This window comes from Protopterus annectens, chromosome 7.part0, assembly GCF_019279795.1.
Source record: "Protopterus annectens isolate FY-2018-M chromosome 7.part0, PAN1.0, whole genome shotgun sequence".
Classification (NCBI taxonomy): domain Eukaryota; kingdom Metazoa; phylum Chordata; order Ceratodontiformes; family Protopteridae; genus Protopterus; species Protopterus annectens.
Window position 1 is genome coordinate 473814544 of NC_056739.1, and position 14528 is coordinate 473829071.

The following is a 14528-nucleotide window of genomic DNA, read 5'->3' on the forward strand; positions in this document are numbered from 1 at the left end:
AGGTGGCTTGTGGAGTATTCATGTTTAGATCATTGATAAACAGAGAAAATAGGAGAGGGCCCAAGATGGAGCCTTGAGGGACACCCGAGGTAACTGGAAGAAGGAAAGAAAGGTTATTCTCCCAATGTACTGCTTGTTTTCTGTTTTCTAAATAGGAGTTGAACCATTTTAGTGCCTGAGTATCAAGAGAGAGGGACTTAAGTATAGTCAGAAGTATCTGGTGGTTTACCATATTGAAGGCTTGAAGAGGTCAATAAAGAGAGCAGAAGAAAGAGTATTGTTATTGCGATGTTTGTTGAGACAGTTCAAAAAGGATAAGAGGGCAGTGGTGGTGCTATGGAATGGCCTGAAACCATGTTGACAGTTTGCTAGTATGTTATTTTGTAGTATGTGGTCTAATAGTTGGTGGTGGATACATTTCTCCATGATTTTTACTAGTGGGGAGAGTAATGCTATTGGGCGATAGTTAGAGAGCTCATTAGAGCTACTGCCCTTATGAAGAGGGATAATATGGGAGATTTTCCAGACTGATGGGATTGTACCGTCAGTAATTGTTCTATTTATTGGAATGGAGATAGGATATGCTTTTGCTTTAGCAGCAATTTGTAGATATTCAGCAGGTAGCTGGTCAGCAGAGGGGGTGGATGGTTTAAGTTTTCCAAGAAGACAGCAAATGAGGGAAGTGGGTACTTGTTGTAGGTGAAAGGAAGGAAGAGAGGTAATTGAAGTGGGAGTCAGGCTAGTATTTACAGGGAGGGGTAGTGAGCTGGCTAAAGAGTGAACAGTTTCAGTAAAGAAGGTATTACAGGTGTCTGCAATATGCTTGGGATTGCTATGGGAGGCACCTGATGGGGTAGGTGTTTTGGAGTGTCCTGGTTGTACTAGTTTATTAATACCTGACCAAAACATTTGGGAATTGTACTGATGTTTATGCTGGAGCTGAAGGTAAAAGTTTTTCTTGTCAAGGAGTATAGATTTATTGGTAGTATTTCTAATATGTTTAAAGTTCTGATGGTCTGTAGGGTTTCTGGTAGTTCTCCATTTGGCCCATGTTCTATTTCTCAGTCTGATTTTTGTCTAGTGTCTTTAGTAAGCCATGGCGCAGTTTTTGTCCTATTTCTGATTGAATGAGTAGGGGCATGGGAGTCCAGGATTTGTAAGAATTTTGTGTTAAAGTATAACACTGCATCTTCAAGTTGGAGGTATTTTAGGGGAGACCAGTCACAAGCCCTAAGTTCAGTTTGGAAGCTATCTGGATTAAAGTACTTATTGGTCCGAGTAGTTCTATAAAAGGTTGGGTTTGGAATGTTAGTTTTTTGCCTAATTATGTAGGTGAGTGAGTGGTCACAGAGGTTTGGGGATTTGTTTTCCTTTAGGATTGGTGTGATTAAGGAATATCTCCAAAAGGGTGGAATTATAGCTTGTGACTGAATTTCTAATAGCGTTTTATGGAAGATGGATAGTATCTTTGAAGGAAAAAGTTTATATAGTTCCATAATTGTGCCATCTATACCTGGAGCTTTATTACTTTTATCCTCTTTTATTGTATCTGTAATCTCTTTGTAGGATACGGGTGCTTGGAGATCTAATTTTAATTTTTCTGGTATTTTTTATATTGGAGCATTTTTCATTTAGACTTACTTGATCGGTATGTATATTTTCTTTTTGGTAATATTTCATATTGTGATTTCTATAGGCATCAAGAATGTTACCTATTTTTGAGACATTTTCCCCTTTCTTTTCATGAAAGATACTTTTAATGTTATTAGCTTTTGATTGTGTTTTGATTCTTTTAGATAAATTGTGTAGGTATTTGGGATAAGTGGCCAAAGTATTAATTTTTAGTTTTTCTAGCACTAAACAGTATTATGTGTTAGAATTTCATTGTAATTATTGTTTAATACTTCTACTTTCTTTTTCATCTCCAAATTGTCTTGATGTTTTTCAGCTTTTACTGACAAAAGTTTGGATTGTAGATCTAATAATTCAGAATCCCATTCTCTGATTTTTTATACCAAGTTAGGGTTTGCAATATATATAAGCTTTTAATGAGTCCCATATCATTATTTTATTTATCTCTGTGGTGTAGTTAATATCTAAGAAGAACTCTAATTCAGATAATAGCCAGGGTTTGAACTCTTTAGTTTTACTTATATATGCTGGAATTCTGGAGTTAAAGATTAATGGTTTGTACCCATTTTGAAGTTAGTATCACTGAATTGTGGTCTGAAAAAGGGCAGGGAGTGACTGAGAAATTAATGACTTTAGAGTGTAAGTCATGGGCAGTAAATATTTTATCTATTCTAGTTTGGGTACCAAATCTGTGATCTTGATGGGAAAAGAACATACATTTATCTTCTTTAAATGTGAAAGTATCTTCAAGATGAAATGATTATACCCACTTGTTTAAAGCTTTTGATACAGTAGATGTACACAGCGGTCTTTTATTTGTAGTTTCAGGAGTATCAAATATACAATTAAAATCTCCTCCTAATATTAAGTTGCCTTTATAGTTATTGGAGATGAAATCTAATTGTTTATAACAGCTCCTGATCCAGTGCCTGGGAACCAATATAGATTGGCTAGGGTCCATAATCTGTTATTATATTTAACTATTACAAACGCCATAAGGCCTTCTTTATCTTCATACTTATAAATGATTTATGGGTTAATCACATTTGTTTTCCATAAAATTGTTACTCCTTTTGACTTTGTTTTATAAGTGGACTGTGCCAATATTATATATTCTTTGGGATTCCATTTGTAGTTGTCATTTGTTTTGAAATGAGTTTCTTGAAGGAAGACAATTTGTGCTTTGTTCAATTTTAAATATTTCAGTAGATTTAATCTCTTGCAAGGATGGTTTAGGCCATTGGTATTAAAGATAATAAAGTTAAATCCATCTTATGTATTTTTTGTTTTAATGTGACTAGTAAACATTTTCCTCTGATAACTATAAAGTATATGTTTGAGCTTTTAAAGGAAATTATCAGTATTATACTTTGAAGGTTTACAAATAAAGTAATGTTTTGGTCAGGCATACTAAAAATGTTTTGTTAACATTTATTAATTTAAATTTGTTATTTTATTACCCAAAGCTTAGCTCACCTATAGAGCAAACTTTTGCGGCAGGTTAAAACCATTTAAACAAAGCCTGGGTAATTGATGGGTAGTCATGGATTTACACTGGACTTATTTGCTTTTATCTTTCTTGAGGAGCAGTATACAGCATGTGAGTGAGTGTTGGCAAAGCATCAATTATATTGTGACTCAAATGCCTTGTGTTCCTTAGGACTCTACCCTTTTACTGACTAAAACACAGATTTGAAAAAAATACTTTATGGATGCAGCAGCCTTTTCATGGAAAATGTTACTGTTACCTTTCCACTTGCAATTGAATACCAGACTGTCCACTTAATTTCACTAACACCTAAGAAATGTGTGTAATATTGGCATTTATCTTGACTCTTGTTCCAATTACCCAAACCAATATAATGTCCATGCAATTCAGGTTTGACACAGGTCAGGCTTTAGTGCTGAAGATTGTATAAATAAAAGGACTAACTTTCTTGTGGCTCTTGGATCAGTCTGTTAGTGCTATTTTCACTTCTGTGTTGGAATACTTAATCAAAACAGTGTCTGCATATTTCTGAGGAAGTGGTATTATTATGGGAAAGTGTTAGGGTCTCACTGACCAACACTTCTTCCTAATCCAGGCTTTGCAAAGGCTCTAGCAGATGCCAGTGAAGTGAGAAATTTTAGCTAGGTTTTTGCCTGAAATACAACATCAGTTGATCGGGGTTTGCTAATTGTCCCAGGAAATGATAGAGCCAGCTAAGGAAGGAAGACATTATCTGATACCTGCTCACTGTTCTCAATGGAAGGGATGAGTGACTGATATTCTTGTTCAGCATCTGAGGGAGTGTGTAGGCTGACTCCTCCATAAGAGCTGAATGTCTGGAGGAGGTGTGTGGGCTGACTTTACCACACTAGCTGGCTGATACTGCAACTTTTGCAGATTGGCACTAGGTAAGTATTAGACTGGCAAGAAATGGATAAGAATTTGTAGATGGCATCTGTGAGCTTGTGGATGCATTCATTTCCATGTGATTAAGATCCGACAACAATGCCCTATAATAGCAGCAAACTCTCCTAACTCACTTCTGGAGGAAAGCAATGCTTCTTGGCTCAAACCTCCATTTACTGATTTACTGGGATGTTGGGAAGTAGGAGGAATGAATCAACATTTGGGGAATGAGGACCTGATGATAAATAGATGAGGGAAGAATCAGAATTAACAAAGTGTAGCACTTTGGACAGTTGAGTGATATGATAATAAGCACACAGATGTTTGCTTTCACCTTATATTTCTGGCCTGTTTCTGATAAAATTGTGGTTTTCTGGCAAAATTACTGGCAAATCATTGAAGACTGAAGTCAAAAGATAATGGCAGACATTTGAGTTCCAGACTTCATATCCTTCGGAAAATTCATGTTAGTGCAAAATCTGTTAGCAAGAGCAAGTTTTAGAAAGGATCCCTATTTTTTGGGCTACATTCCACCATTATCTATGGCTTTGTCCAGATTACGTGCTCTAAGAGGTTGAGAGGTATACTTATTAAACATTTTCAATTCACCTTCTAAAATAGTTTGTCTTATCTGCTTGGCCCTGTGATGAGCTGCTGCATGTACTCCAAATATGTGCATATTCATGTATATGATAACAGAAGGGTGTCAGACCACATGTTATTAACCTTGTCAGTCATGAAAAGCTTTTGACAATAAGAAATTCACTGAACATCAGTTACATCTCTGAAAGAGATTTTATGAAGTTGAAGTATTTATTATGCAATGACCATTGAGTATTAGTTTTATGTATGTTAGTCTTGGGTAACCACTGTATGTAAGCGGTAAGGCATCGTAATCCTGGATTTGCTCCCATGCATATTCATCACATCAAGCAATGAGCATCCTTCAGCACTCATTGTTTCCATAGAAGGGAGGGGTTTTACATGGTCGGGTTGCTACTCCGAGGCCCACCCTACACACTCCCATGCACACACTTACACCTAGGGCCAATTTAGAGTGTCCAATCCGTGTATTACATGTCTTTGGAATGTGGGAGGAAACCAGAGCACCTGGAGGAAACTTACATGAATGCAGGGAGGACATGCAGACTCCAGACAGAAGGCACCTCAGCCAAGAATCAAACCAGAAAACCTCTTGCTGTGAGGTGACAATGCTAACTGCTACACCACTGTGCAGTCCAAAACATCATAATAGTAGAAATAAAATATTGCATCTCTTCAGAGCTGTTATACTATTAAATGTTGAATCCAGCACTAAAGCACATAACATAATAAAAAATCTGTCAGTCTTTGGCAGTCTCGTGTAGAATTTTTTGAACTACTTGCATGTGACTGCTATTAGTGTCATATTTTGTAAGCAGTGTCTTAACTGTACCCACAGAACATAGTATAATAGAAGTGCACTTGCAGTGGACCCTTGACAGATTTTATAATCAACTTTCAGCAACACAAATATGTAAACAAAATAGATATTGTAATATTTTGCATGCCTTACTTTTCAGTTATAATACATAATTCCTGCAGTAAGAGCTACTACCTACCACAGACAACAATCACTGTGGAATTGACACTAAAATCACTGTTAGGGAAAAGAAAGCTTTCAAAATAGATTACATATCCTTGTGCAAAGCACTAGGCAATTACTATACTGTGATACAGTTTCAAACATAACTATTGAAGAAGCAAATCAAATTCTACAAGTAGATACACATAATAGGATAATACTTTTTGGCAATCTAAAAACTGCATAAAATGTCAGCATATTAAATTTGCTATGAATCTGAGGCAGAAGTACAGGTTGTATAGGAAATAAATTCACAAAGAGGACTTAAAGAGGAAAAATTATGCCTGATACAGGATATGATGTGATGGTGATCGAAACTCTGAATGCAAAACACGTGCCATGTATTTAAAGTAATCTGTGTAAGTTTAGGGTATCCCTTCAAATCAGTTTTATAATTTGATAAGTGACTTACTTATTTACTTACTAAAACCAGCAGAATAACATGGAAAATGCATTCATGAGCAATAAAGGTAAAAGCTGATAAAAAGATACGAGAGAGAGAAACAAATCTATGGACCAATGAACATGCTCTGGAATGTATTTAACTTTATTGCATTTGTGTTTCAGAAGTGCTTTTTGGAAAGTCTGTGTAGTGTAGATTAAAGTCAATGTGGCTTTAACACAGGAGACTTTACCAAAACATGAAAGTGTGACTTGGCAAGAAAAAAAAATCTGTATAGAAATTTATCATCAGAATCAGTCAATATATTGTTAAGGGATTAAATAAATGGACTGTACCGTATTGCTATTCAAAATGAATGAGATAAAAAAGAGGCAACATTAACAGTTAAGTCTCAGCTGGGTACAAGAACTGCCTTTAAAAAATGACTCACAACCTGGTAACCAATTAACTCAAATAAGTCCTAACTTAGGGATCACTGATGGACTGTAATTCATCAATTTGACCAATAATATAAAGATGAAATATATTATAATAACTTAAAAGTATGAAGCATCAACAGTAATTTTCAGGATGTTCATTTTCAGGCCAAAGTGAAACATTTATGTGGATGTTATAAATTTAATAGCATAATTTTAAAGAAAACACATTAAAATGTATGCATTCTAGTCATAAAATTAAAAAAAATGGTCATTAACACTGAAAGAATTTGAAAAGCTACAGTATTCAAGTTTCTTAATTTTCACAGAATTTTCCAAAATAAGCTTTGAAAAACATAAATGTTTAATATCAGACAGGTAGGATCAATTTGAAAATGTTTGCTCTCAAGAAATTTAAGCATAATTCCTGTACTTTTAAGATGAATATATAGTATCTTAAAATATGGAGTAAGTGGCTGGTTAACTAAATTATTTTTAAGCAAATTACCTTAAGCATCCATTATACCAATAAATCTGTATGAATGGCTCAAGCTTTCATTTCTGTATAGAACATCTGCAAACTCTAAAACTGTATTTTCTAAAAATATACATTCTTTGAAGAATGATACTCCTACCTCTCAACCTACAGATATTTAAAATAGACACAAAGACCCTTGAAAAGTAGGTCCATCTAGCTAAATATCTGGACATCTAATAAGGATAACATATGAATTCTCAATATTGCATAACTGTTCCTGCTTGTATTAGGAATGTGGGATATTACTCAAAAACATGTCCCGAAACAGATTGTGACAAAATGATTGAAAAATATAACTGAATTATCAAAGAGGTAGTGTAAAATATGTAATTTTAAAGAGTTGTATTACAAAATTACTAAGTCTTGTGTGTTAATACAAGGTCATTTATTTTGCTTTAGGGGAAAAAAAAGAGTTAGATGATACGTGGCCTCTTTCTTTAAATCACTGTTGCCACTAATATGATGTTCACGCAGTGTGACTCTCTGTACTACACAGCTTCAAAAATCACATGTGATAAGAGGGATACACAAACGTCAATGAAGGGGGTATGTCAAGTATGAAAGTAGGGATTTGACTCCTGAAATGGGGACATTCTATGCAGGGATAAATCAGGGGTGTCCTACTTATTGGCAAATAACAACTGTCCCTTTATTTTATAGCAGAGTTGCATTGGCCAGTGTAGGCCATTCACTGAAATACAAACTGGTAAACTAAAGAAACTGCATGAACAGGATGAGGTTCCATAATGAATGAGGAGGAAAGGTGGAGAGTTCTTTAGGAAAGTTGTGAAGTGGTCACTGAATGGGAGGTATGATGAAACTGTTTTTTTTTTTTTCGATGATATTGTAAGTAGCCAACACAGGCATTCATGGAGTTTACACCAACAGATTGGATGTTCAAGAAGTTGAAGACAGGCACTCAATAAATCCCTACAATGTTATGGTAACCACCCTATCACACATGAGCACCAAAGAATAAATGCTATATATGTGGCTTTACAGGATATTGTAATCCACTGGTACAAAGGAAGAGTCTGCAGAACAATAATGCACTTGTTCCTATCATCCATGTTTTGTATCCTTTAGCCTTCTCTTCCTTCTGCATGGTTTTCAAATAAATGATGTGAGGCCGTGCTGATAAGGGTCCAGAGTTTTAGCATGTGGAGCTTCTCTCCCTGGGCCTGTGATGAAAAGGGGTTACTTGTACCACTGGGATTTTTCTGCGATTATTAAAATTTACATAAGTAATGAAATTCAAGTATGAAGTTAGTAAAGCAGCAGTCTTTGCATCAGCATGCATTTCATGCATGTTTGTATGAATTCTGATGTCTGCTGTCAATTAATGACTGCACTTGTAGTTATCTAGTGAGGGATATGGAAATAATTTTGGGACAAACTCTGGGACATTAACCAACACTCTGAACTGCTCACTGTTGTATGCCACTCTCCTGCCTTACCACCCATATCAGCAGGACCAGATGACAACAGCCACACCCATTGGAAAGAGAGAATTCCTTTGTACCTGTGGAACAGGTGACCCAGGTCTGAGCACCACTCTCCACTTGACATGGCAAACAAGCAAAGAAACTGTCATCAACCAGTTGTTTTACATTAGGAAGGTTTGTGGCATGCACTGTGGTGGCAGGACAAGTAGCTTTCATCCTTCTAAGTTGGGAACTGCTGATTGAGAGACCAGTGTATGTTATTCCTAAAGTGTATTAGTTCTGGTTTAAGCACTTGGGCTTCAGGCCAGTTATTTTACATTAAGAAGGTTTGTAGTCTGCACTCTTGTGGGAGAAGAGGCTGGACTCTGCCCTTCTGAGCTGGGAATTTCTGGTTAAAGGTTTATAGTGCCTGAATATTTGAACTGTATCTTACTGAAATTGGTACACATTGTTTGCTGTAGCATAGACTAGATCCAGGCCTGCTGAATCTAGCTTTGTTTATATGCTTGTTGTTTGTTTGCTTGTTATTTCCCTGGAACGCTAATTCCACCTAATATGCGGCTTCTCAGCGCTTCTGTGGATCACTAGTGATATCTGCATTGCTTACTGTACTTATTTCCTTGTTTCACTTGAAAGAAAGTTACTTTTTGTCGTTTTTGCATTTAAGTTACCTGGCACTTGCTCACTAAAGCAATTATATAAGTCAGCACTAAAAATTAAAAGCACTACACCCTCACTCCCCACTGGCCCTTGTTTTCAATTATTAAGGAATTCCCAATATTATTCTAGCATGTGCAAAGGTCAGTTGTCAATCTCCTCTCCGGTCCAGCTGGTGAATCTGGGAATCTTGAGGCAATGTTACAACTGCCTCATGTACACAGACAACCCTCTCCTCCTCCCGACAAATTCCAACACATGTGAGAGATGCAACCATATAGCCAAACTGGAGGCTAAGCTCTCTCAACTCAGTACTGGCATAACCAGTCAAGAGGAGAAGGAAACCACACTCACTACAATTCCAGTCTCACATAGACCTACCATGACAGCAAACCAAACACATAATCACACAAAAACATACTCGGAGGGTCTAAATAAAGATCTGCCGAAGCAGCAGAGACCTCCAAAGCAGACACCCAAGCAGCCGCTACCCCAAAACAAAACACGTGCAACACATATCTCACAAAGCCAGTGTGCCAAACAGTCACAGCCCTTAAGACTAAACAACACACCTGATACACTTGTAATAGGTGACTCTATCGTCAGGCACACTGACGTCCCACTCACCAGGCTGAACAAGGAGAGGGTCACAGTCAGCAGCCTGTCGGGTGCTAGGATCCGCCACATAACACAAGCACTCAGGTCACTCCAAGGCAAGTACAAATATGACTCAGTCATTGTCCATGCTGGTGTGAATGACCTGAGACGTACCTCCCTGGACTACATGAAAAGAGACATAAAGGAGCTCTCTGAGCATGTAGCCCAGGTCAGTATGACCCTGACCTTGAGTAGCATCTTACCCTCACCAAGAATGATGCCACGATATGAAGACAAGATGATCAATTTCAACAACTGGCTTAAGTACTGGTGTCATTCAAAGGGGATCCAGTGCCTGTCAGCTTGGGATGATATGCTCGACAAGCCACGATGCTTCGCTAGGGACGGCTTGCACCTGTCACCCCTGGGCTTTCGGATATTGGCAAAGGCTCTTGCTACCCCCATAGTGCCTTTTTTAGGCAAGGCTCAAAAGACAAACCCACCTCCATAGGTATCACAAGGTATAAGAAACTAAGAGTAATGCTACTCAATGCCAGAAGTCTAAACCTCAAGATGCACGCACTCGAAACTCTCCTTAGCATGGAGAACATCGATATCTGTGCAGTAACAGAAACCTGGTTCAGGGCTCCCGAGAGCACCCCAGCACTACTAGGTTATACCTCATACCATGCTTTTCGGCTCCAAAACTTGGACCGAACCACAAAAGGAGGGGGAGTATCGATATTCATCAAAGATACCCACACCTCCAGGCTGGTGGCAAAGCATGAAGCATCAGAGACTATCCATGTGCAACTAACACTGGGTAAAACCGCCTTCCAGTTTATAGCCTGCTACAGACCACCCTCCCAAACCCAGGAACCCCACTCGGCCTTCCTGAGAACACTGGAAAATATGAAGGTCTCTCCAAACACCATTATATTGGGTGACTTCAACTACGCAAACATAGACTGGGAGCATTACTCTAGCTCCAACATCCTAGCCCAAAGGTTCCTAGAATTTATAAACTCAAATGCTATGGAACAACTTGTTACCACTCTCACAAGAGGGGAAAACATACTGGACCTGATCATCACCAACATGGGGACTCTATGCTCCAGACCAGAAGTGTATCCCTCACTGGTAAGATCAGACCATAAACTAATCTCACTGGATATTCACATGCCGACCCCACCCCCTGCCCAGAAAACCACAGTGAAAAACTTCTCTAAAGCAAATTTCACACTCCTCAAAACTGAGGTGGAATCCTTCAAAGCCTCCGGGCCTGTGGAAAATACGGCCCAGACCGCAGAATCCTTTATAAACGCATTCTATGAACACCTTTAGGAATGCATGGATCATGCGATCCCAAATAAAACCAAGACCCAATCCTCCAAAGGCAGACATCCTGTCTGGTGGACCCCAGCATTAAACAAACTATACAATAGAAGGAGGAAGCTACTAAATGATAGAGCAAAATCCCAAAAAGCGAAGGCATCACTGATCAGTATTAGCAAAAAACTACGGGCACACATAAAATTGTCTAAGGCCAGCTTCGAGAGAAAAATTGCACAGGACACTAAGGATAATCACAAGGCTTTCTTTAGTTATGTTAGGAACCTGGGTGGTAATTCCCAGATATGCTCATAATTAGTCCAAAATGACAAAAAATACAACGAACCCACAGACATTGCCAACATCCTAGCTGACAGGTTCAGCTCAAACTTCTCCACCCCCTCCCCACCAAAAGGGCAAATATCTATCCCAGCAGAGTGATGCCCCCATGACATCTCAGATGCTCAGGTAAGAGCCGCCCTCTCGAAAGCAAAAAACACAGCATCAATGGGACCAGACGGTGTCCCGGGCTGTGTCCTACATGAACTCCAAGAAGAGCTAAACCCAAACATAAAACTACTGTTCAATCTCAGCCTTACTACAGGATATGTGCCCAAAGAGTGGCGTACAGCAACAGTGGTCCCTCTCCATAAAGGTGGTGCCTCAACGGATCCTGGAAACTATCGCCCCATAAGCCTGACTAGCTTGGTCTGCAAAGCTATGGAAAGGATCATCATGGACCTCATAAATAAAGATATTGGGGACCTACAAACACTGGATCCTACCCAGTTCGGCTTTGTTAAGGGCAGATCCTGCCTCTTAGACCTGGTTGATTTCTTTGAAACAGTCACCAAGGCCATTGACGAGGGGAAGGTGTTCCACACAGCCTACCTGGACCTCGCAAAAGCCTTCGATACAATACCCCACTCGGGCATTATAGATAAGCTCACCAGCTTAAATATAAACCCCTATGTCACTAGATGGATTGCAAACTGGCTCAAGGACAGAACCCACATGGTTAGAATTGCTGGAGCCATGTCAGACTCCAAACCAGTTACAAGTGGTGTCCCACAAGGCTCAGTCCTGGGACCTCTCTTGTTCGGTATATATTTCTCGGAGGTACAGGCCAACATGGAAGGACTGTGGCTGACCAAGTTCGCAGATGACTGCAAACTGGGCACCATAATCGACTCTCCAGCTGACACAAGTATCCTCCAAAAGGGCCTCATAGAAACAGACAACTGGTGCAAGAGCCATGGCCTCAAGCTAAATGCCAAAAAGTGTATAGTCATCCCCTTTGGCAAAAATAAAGTGCCCACAAATTACCACATAGGTGGTAATCCATTAAGTACTGAAGAATTAATTAGGGACCTGGGGACCCAAGTTGATAGCAATCTCTCATTTGACAACCACGTGGCCAAAGTGGTTAGAAAAACATTTTATATAGCCCACCTAATCATGAAGGGATTCACATATAGATCAGGGGAGGTCATCGTGCCTCTTTACTCATCCCTCATCAGGCCCATAATTGAGTACAATGCCCCTTTTGGGATGTACCTTACCAGACACCTGCAGCAACTGGAAAGACCCCAAAAGTACCTCACCAAGAGGATCAAAGGGCTCAAACAGATGCCATATGCTGCCCGGTTAAAGAAACTCCAGCTCTACTCAGTGGCATACCGCCTGTACAGAGGCGATCTGTGCCTGACGTATAAAGCCATGTCCAACCTGGAATTAATGGACATGCTGCACCTCAGAAAATCCAAATCCCATTGAGCTACGCGCTCGAGAGACTTGAACCGCAGCACTGAAATAAATAGGACATGCTGGAGGGACAGATTCATAACCCAGAGGCTCCCTTCACTCTGGAATAAAATACCAGTCCAGGTTAGGCAGAGTCCCTCATTGACTCTCTTCAAGAGGAATCTTGATGAGTGGATGGGAGATCATAGGTTTACCCCGGGTATCACTTCTGTGTCACTGTTAGACAGAGGCACAGTATACTAACCTCGAAAAAGGGCATAGCAAAATAAATTTAAAATGGGTGGCGAAAGCCAAACACATTCTGGCTAGGCTTATAAATGCCCTAGGGCAGATAGCCTAGTATGAACCTATGAACCTATGAACCTATGAACTGTGCCCTGCCATGAACACCTCTGAGGTGAGGGAGGCATGTCACAACAGATCAAGGCTACATCCCTTACAATACAACCCCTTTCAGACAACTGATATTTGATTTGTGATGTGGCGAGTACAGGCTTCAGGCATCAACATTTGTTATCTGAAATGCTCCTCAATGAGCCCTAGTGGAAGTGGTAAATCAGGCTTGAAAATGAGAATTTTCCAACAAAATGAAGACAAATAAGAGATTTGAAGACACCATAAATCAAAGATACATGTTTACAAAGTTATTTAAATGTGCTGCATCTTGTTCAGTCATTACCTATATTAGAATTATTGTACAGTTTAGTGCTTTTGACGTTTTATCCTCATGGTGCTATTGAATTTGTATGGAAATTTTTCTGCAAAACTGGTGTAAGGGGAATTTTTTATTTTACATATTTTGTGTAGTCAGGCTTTGTCTAGCTTAGGAAAAAGGAAATTCTATTAGAATAGTCCCTCTCATTCATTTGTGCTACCTCTGAGGTAGTATGTATAACTAAAGGGAATCACCACCTTCATCAAAGTTACCAGGTTTGGGCACTGCAAAAATTCAAATTTCCATAAGCCTACAATATACTGAGAAACTTGTAGGAATGGCTCCTGATACCTGAAAATCCACACAAAAGAAAGAAACTGCTGGAGAAATTGAGGTAATACTACTCTGATTTGGTTTTAATTTACTGTTTACAGTGTAATTCCCTATGAGGTGATGTGAGCTGCGATCAATATGGTGAGCTGTGATAAAATGAGATGCTAAATAAAGGTAATCCCATTTATTAGTATTAGCTTATCGAGATTTAAAGGCTGTAAGCAAGAAGTACAAAAAGCATGTTCTGTCTTTATTGTTTGCATTAACAGCAAAACCAACACTTGCACTAGAATTAGAACTTCATGGAAATACATGTCCGGTCTTGGAAAATTAGAGAAAGCAGAAAATATTCAAAAAGAATTTAACAAAAGTGGAGGTATGAGCTGTGTCCATTAAGACAAAAATGAATCTTTGTTTAGTCTGCAAAGTTTCCATATGTTTTGTGTGCACGTATAACTATACTTTTCTAACAGAAAAGCATACAACAGAGAGAACAGCTGGGGAAAGCTTACATACTGAGAGGAGCAATTATTTAATAGAAAAATCTTATTATTGGTGAATATCAGTAATTAAGTGCAAACACATCAACAACAGATATGAATGCACAATGGAATCCAAAAATATTAATGCTTAAAATTCAAATGCAACAGAAAAAATATTGGCAGTGAATACATGCGTATATATTTATAATTATCCACGCATGCATGTATATAGTGGTGTGTATGTCTGTACATGTG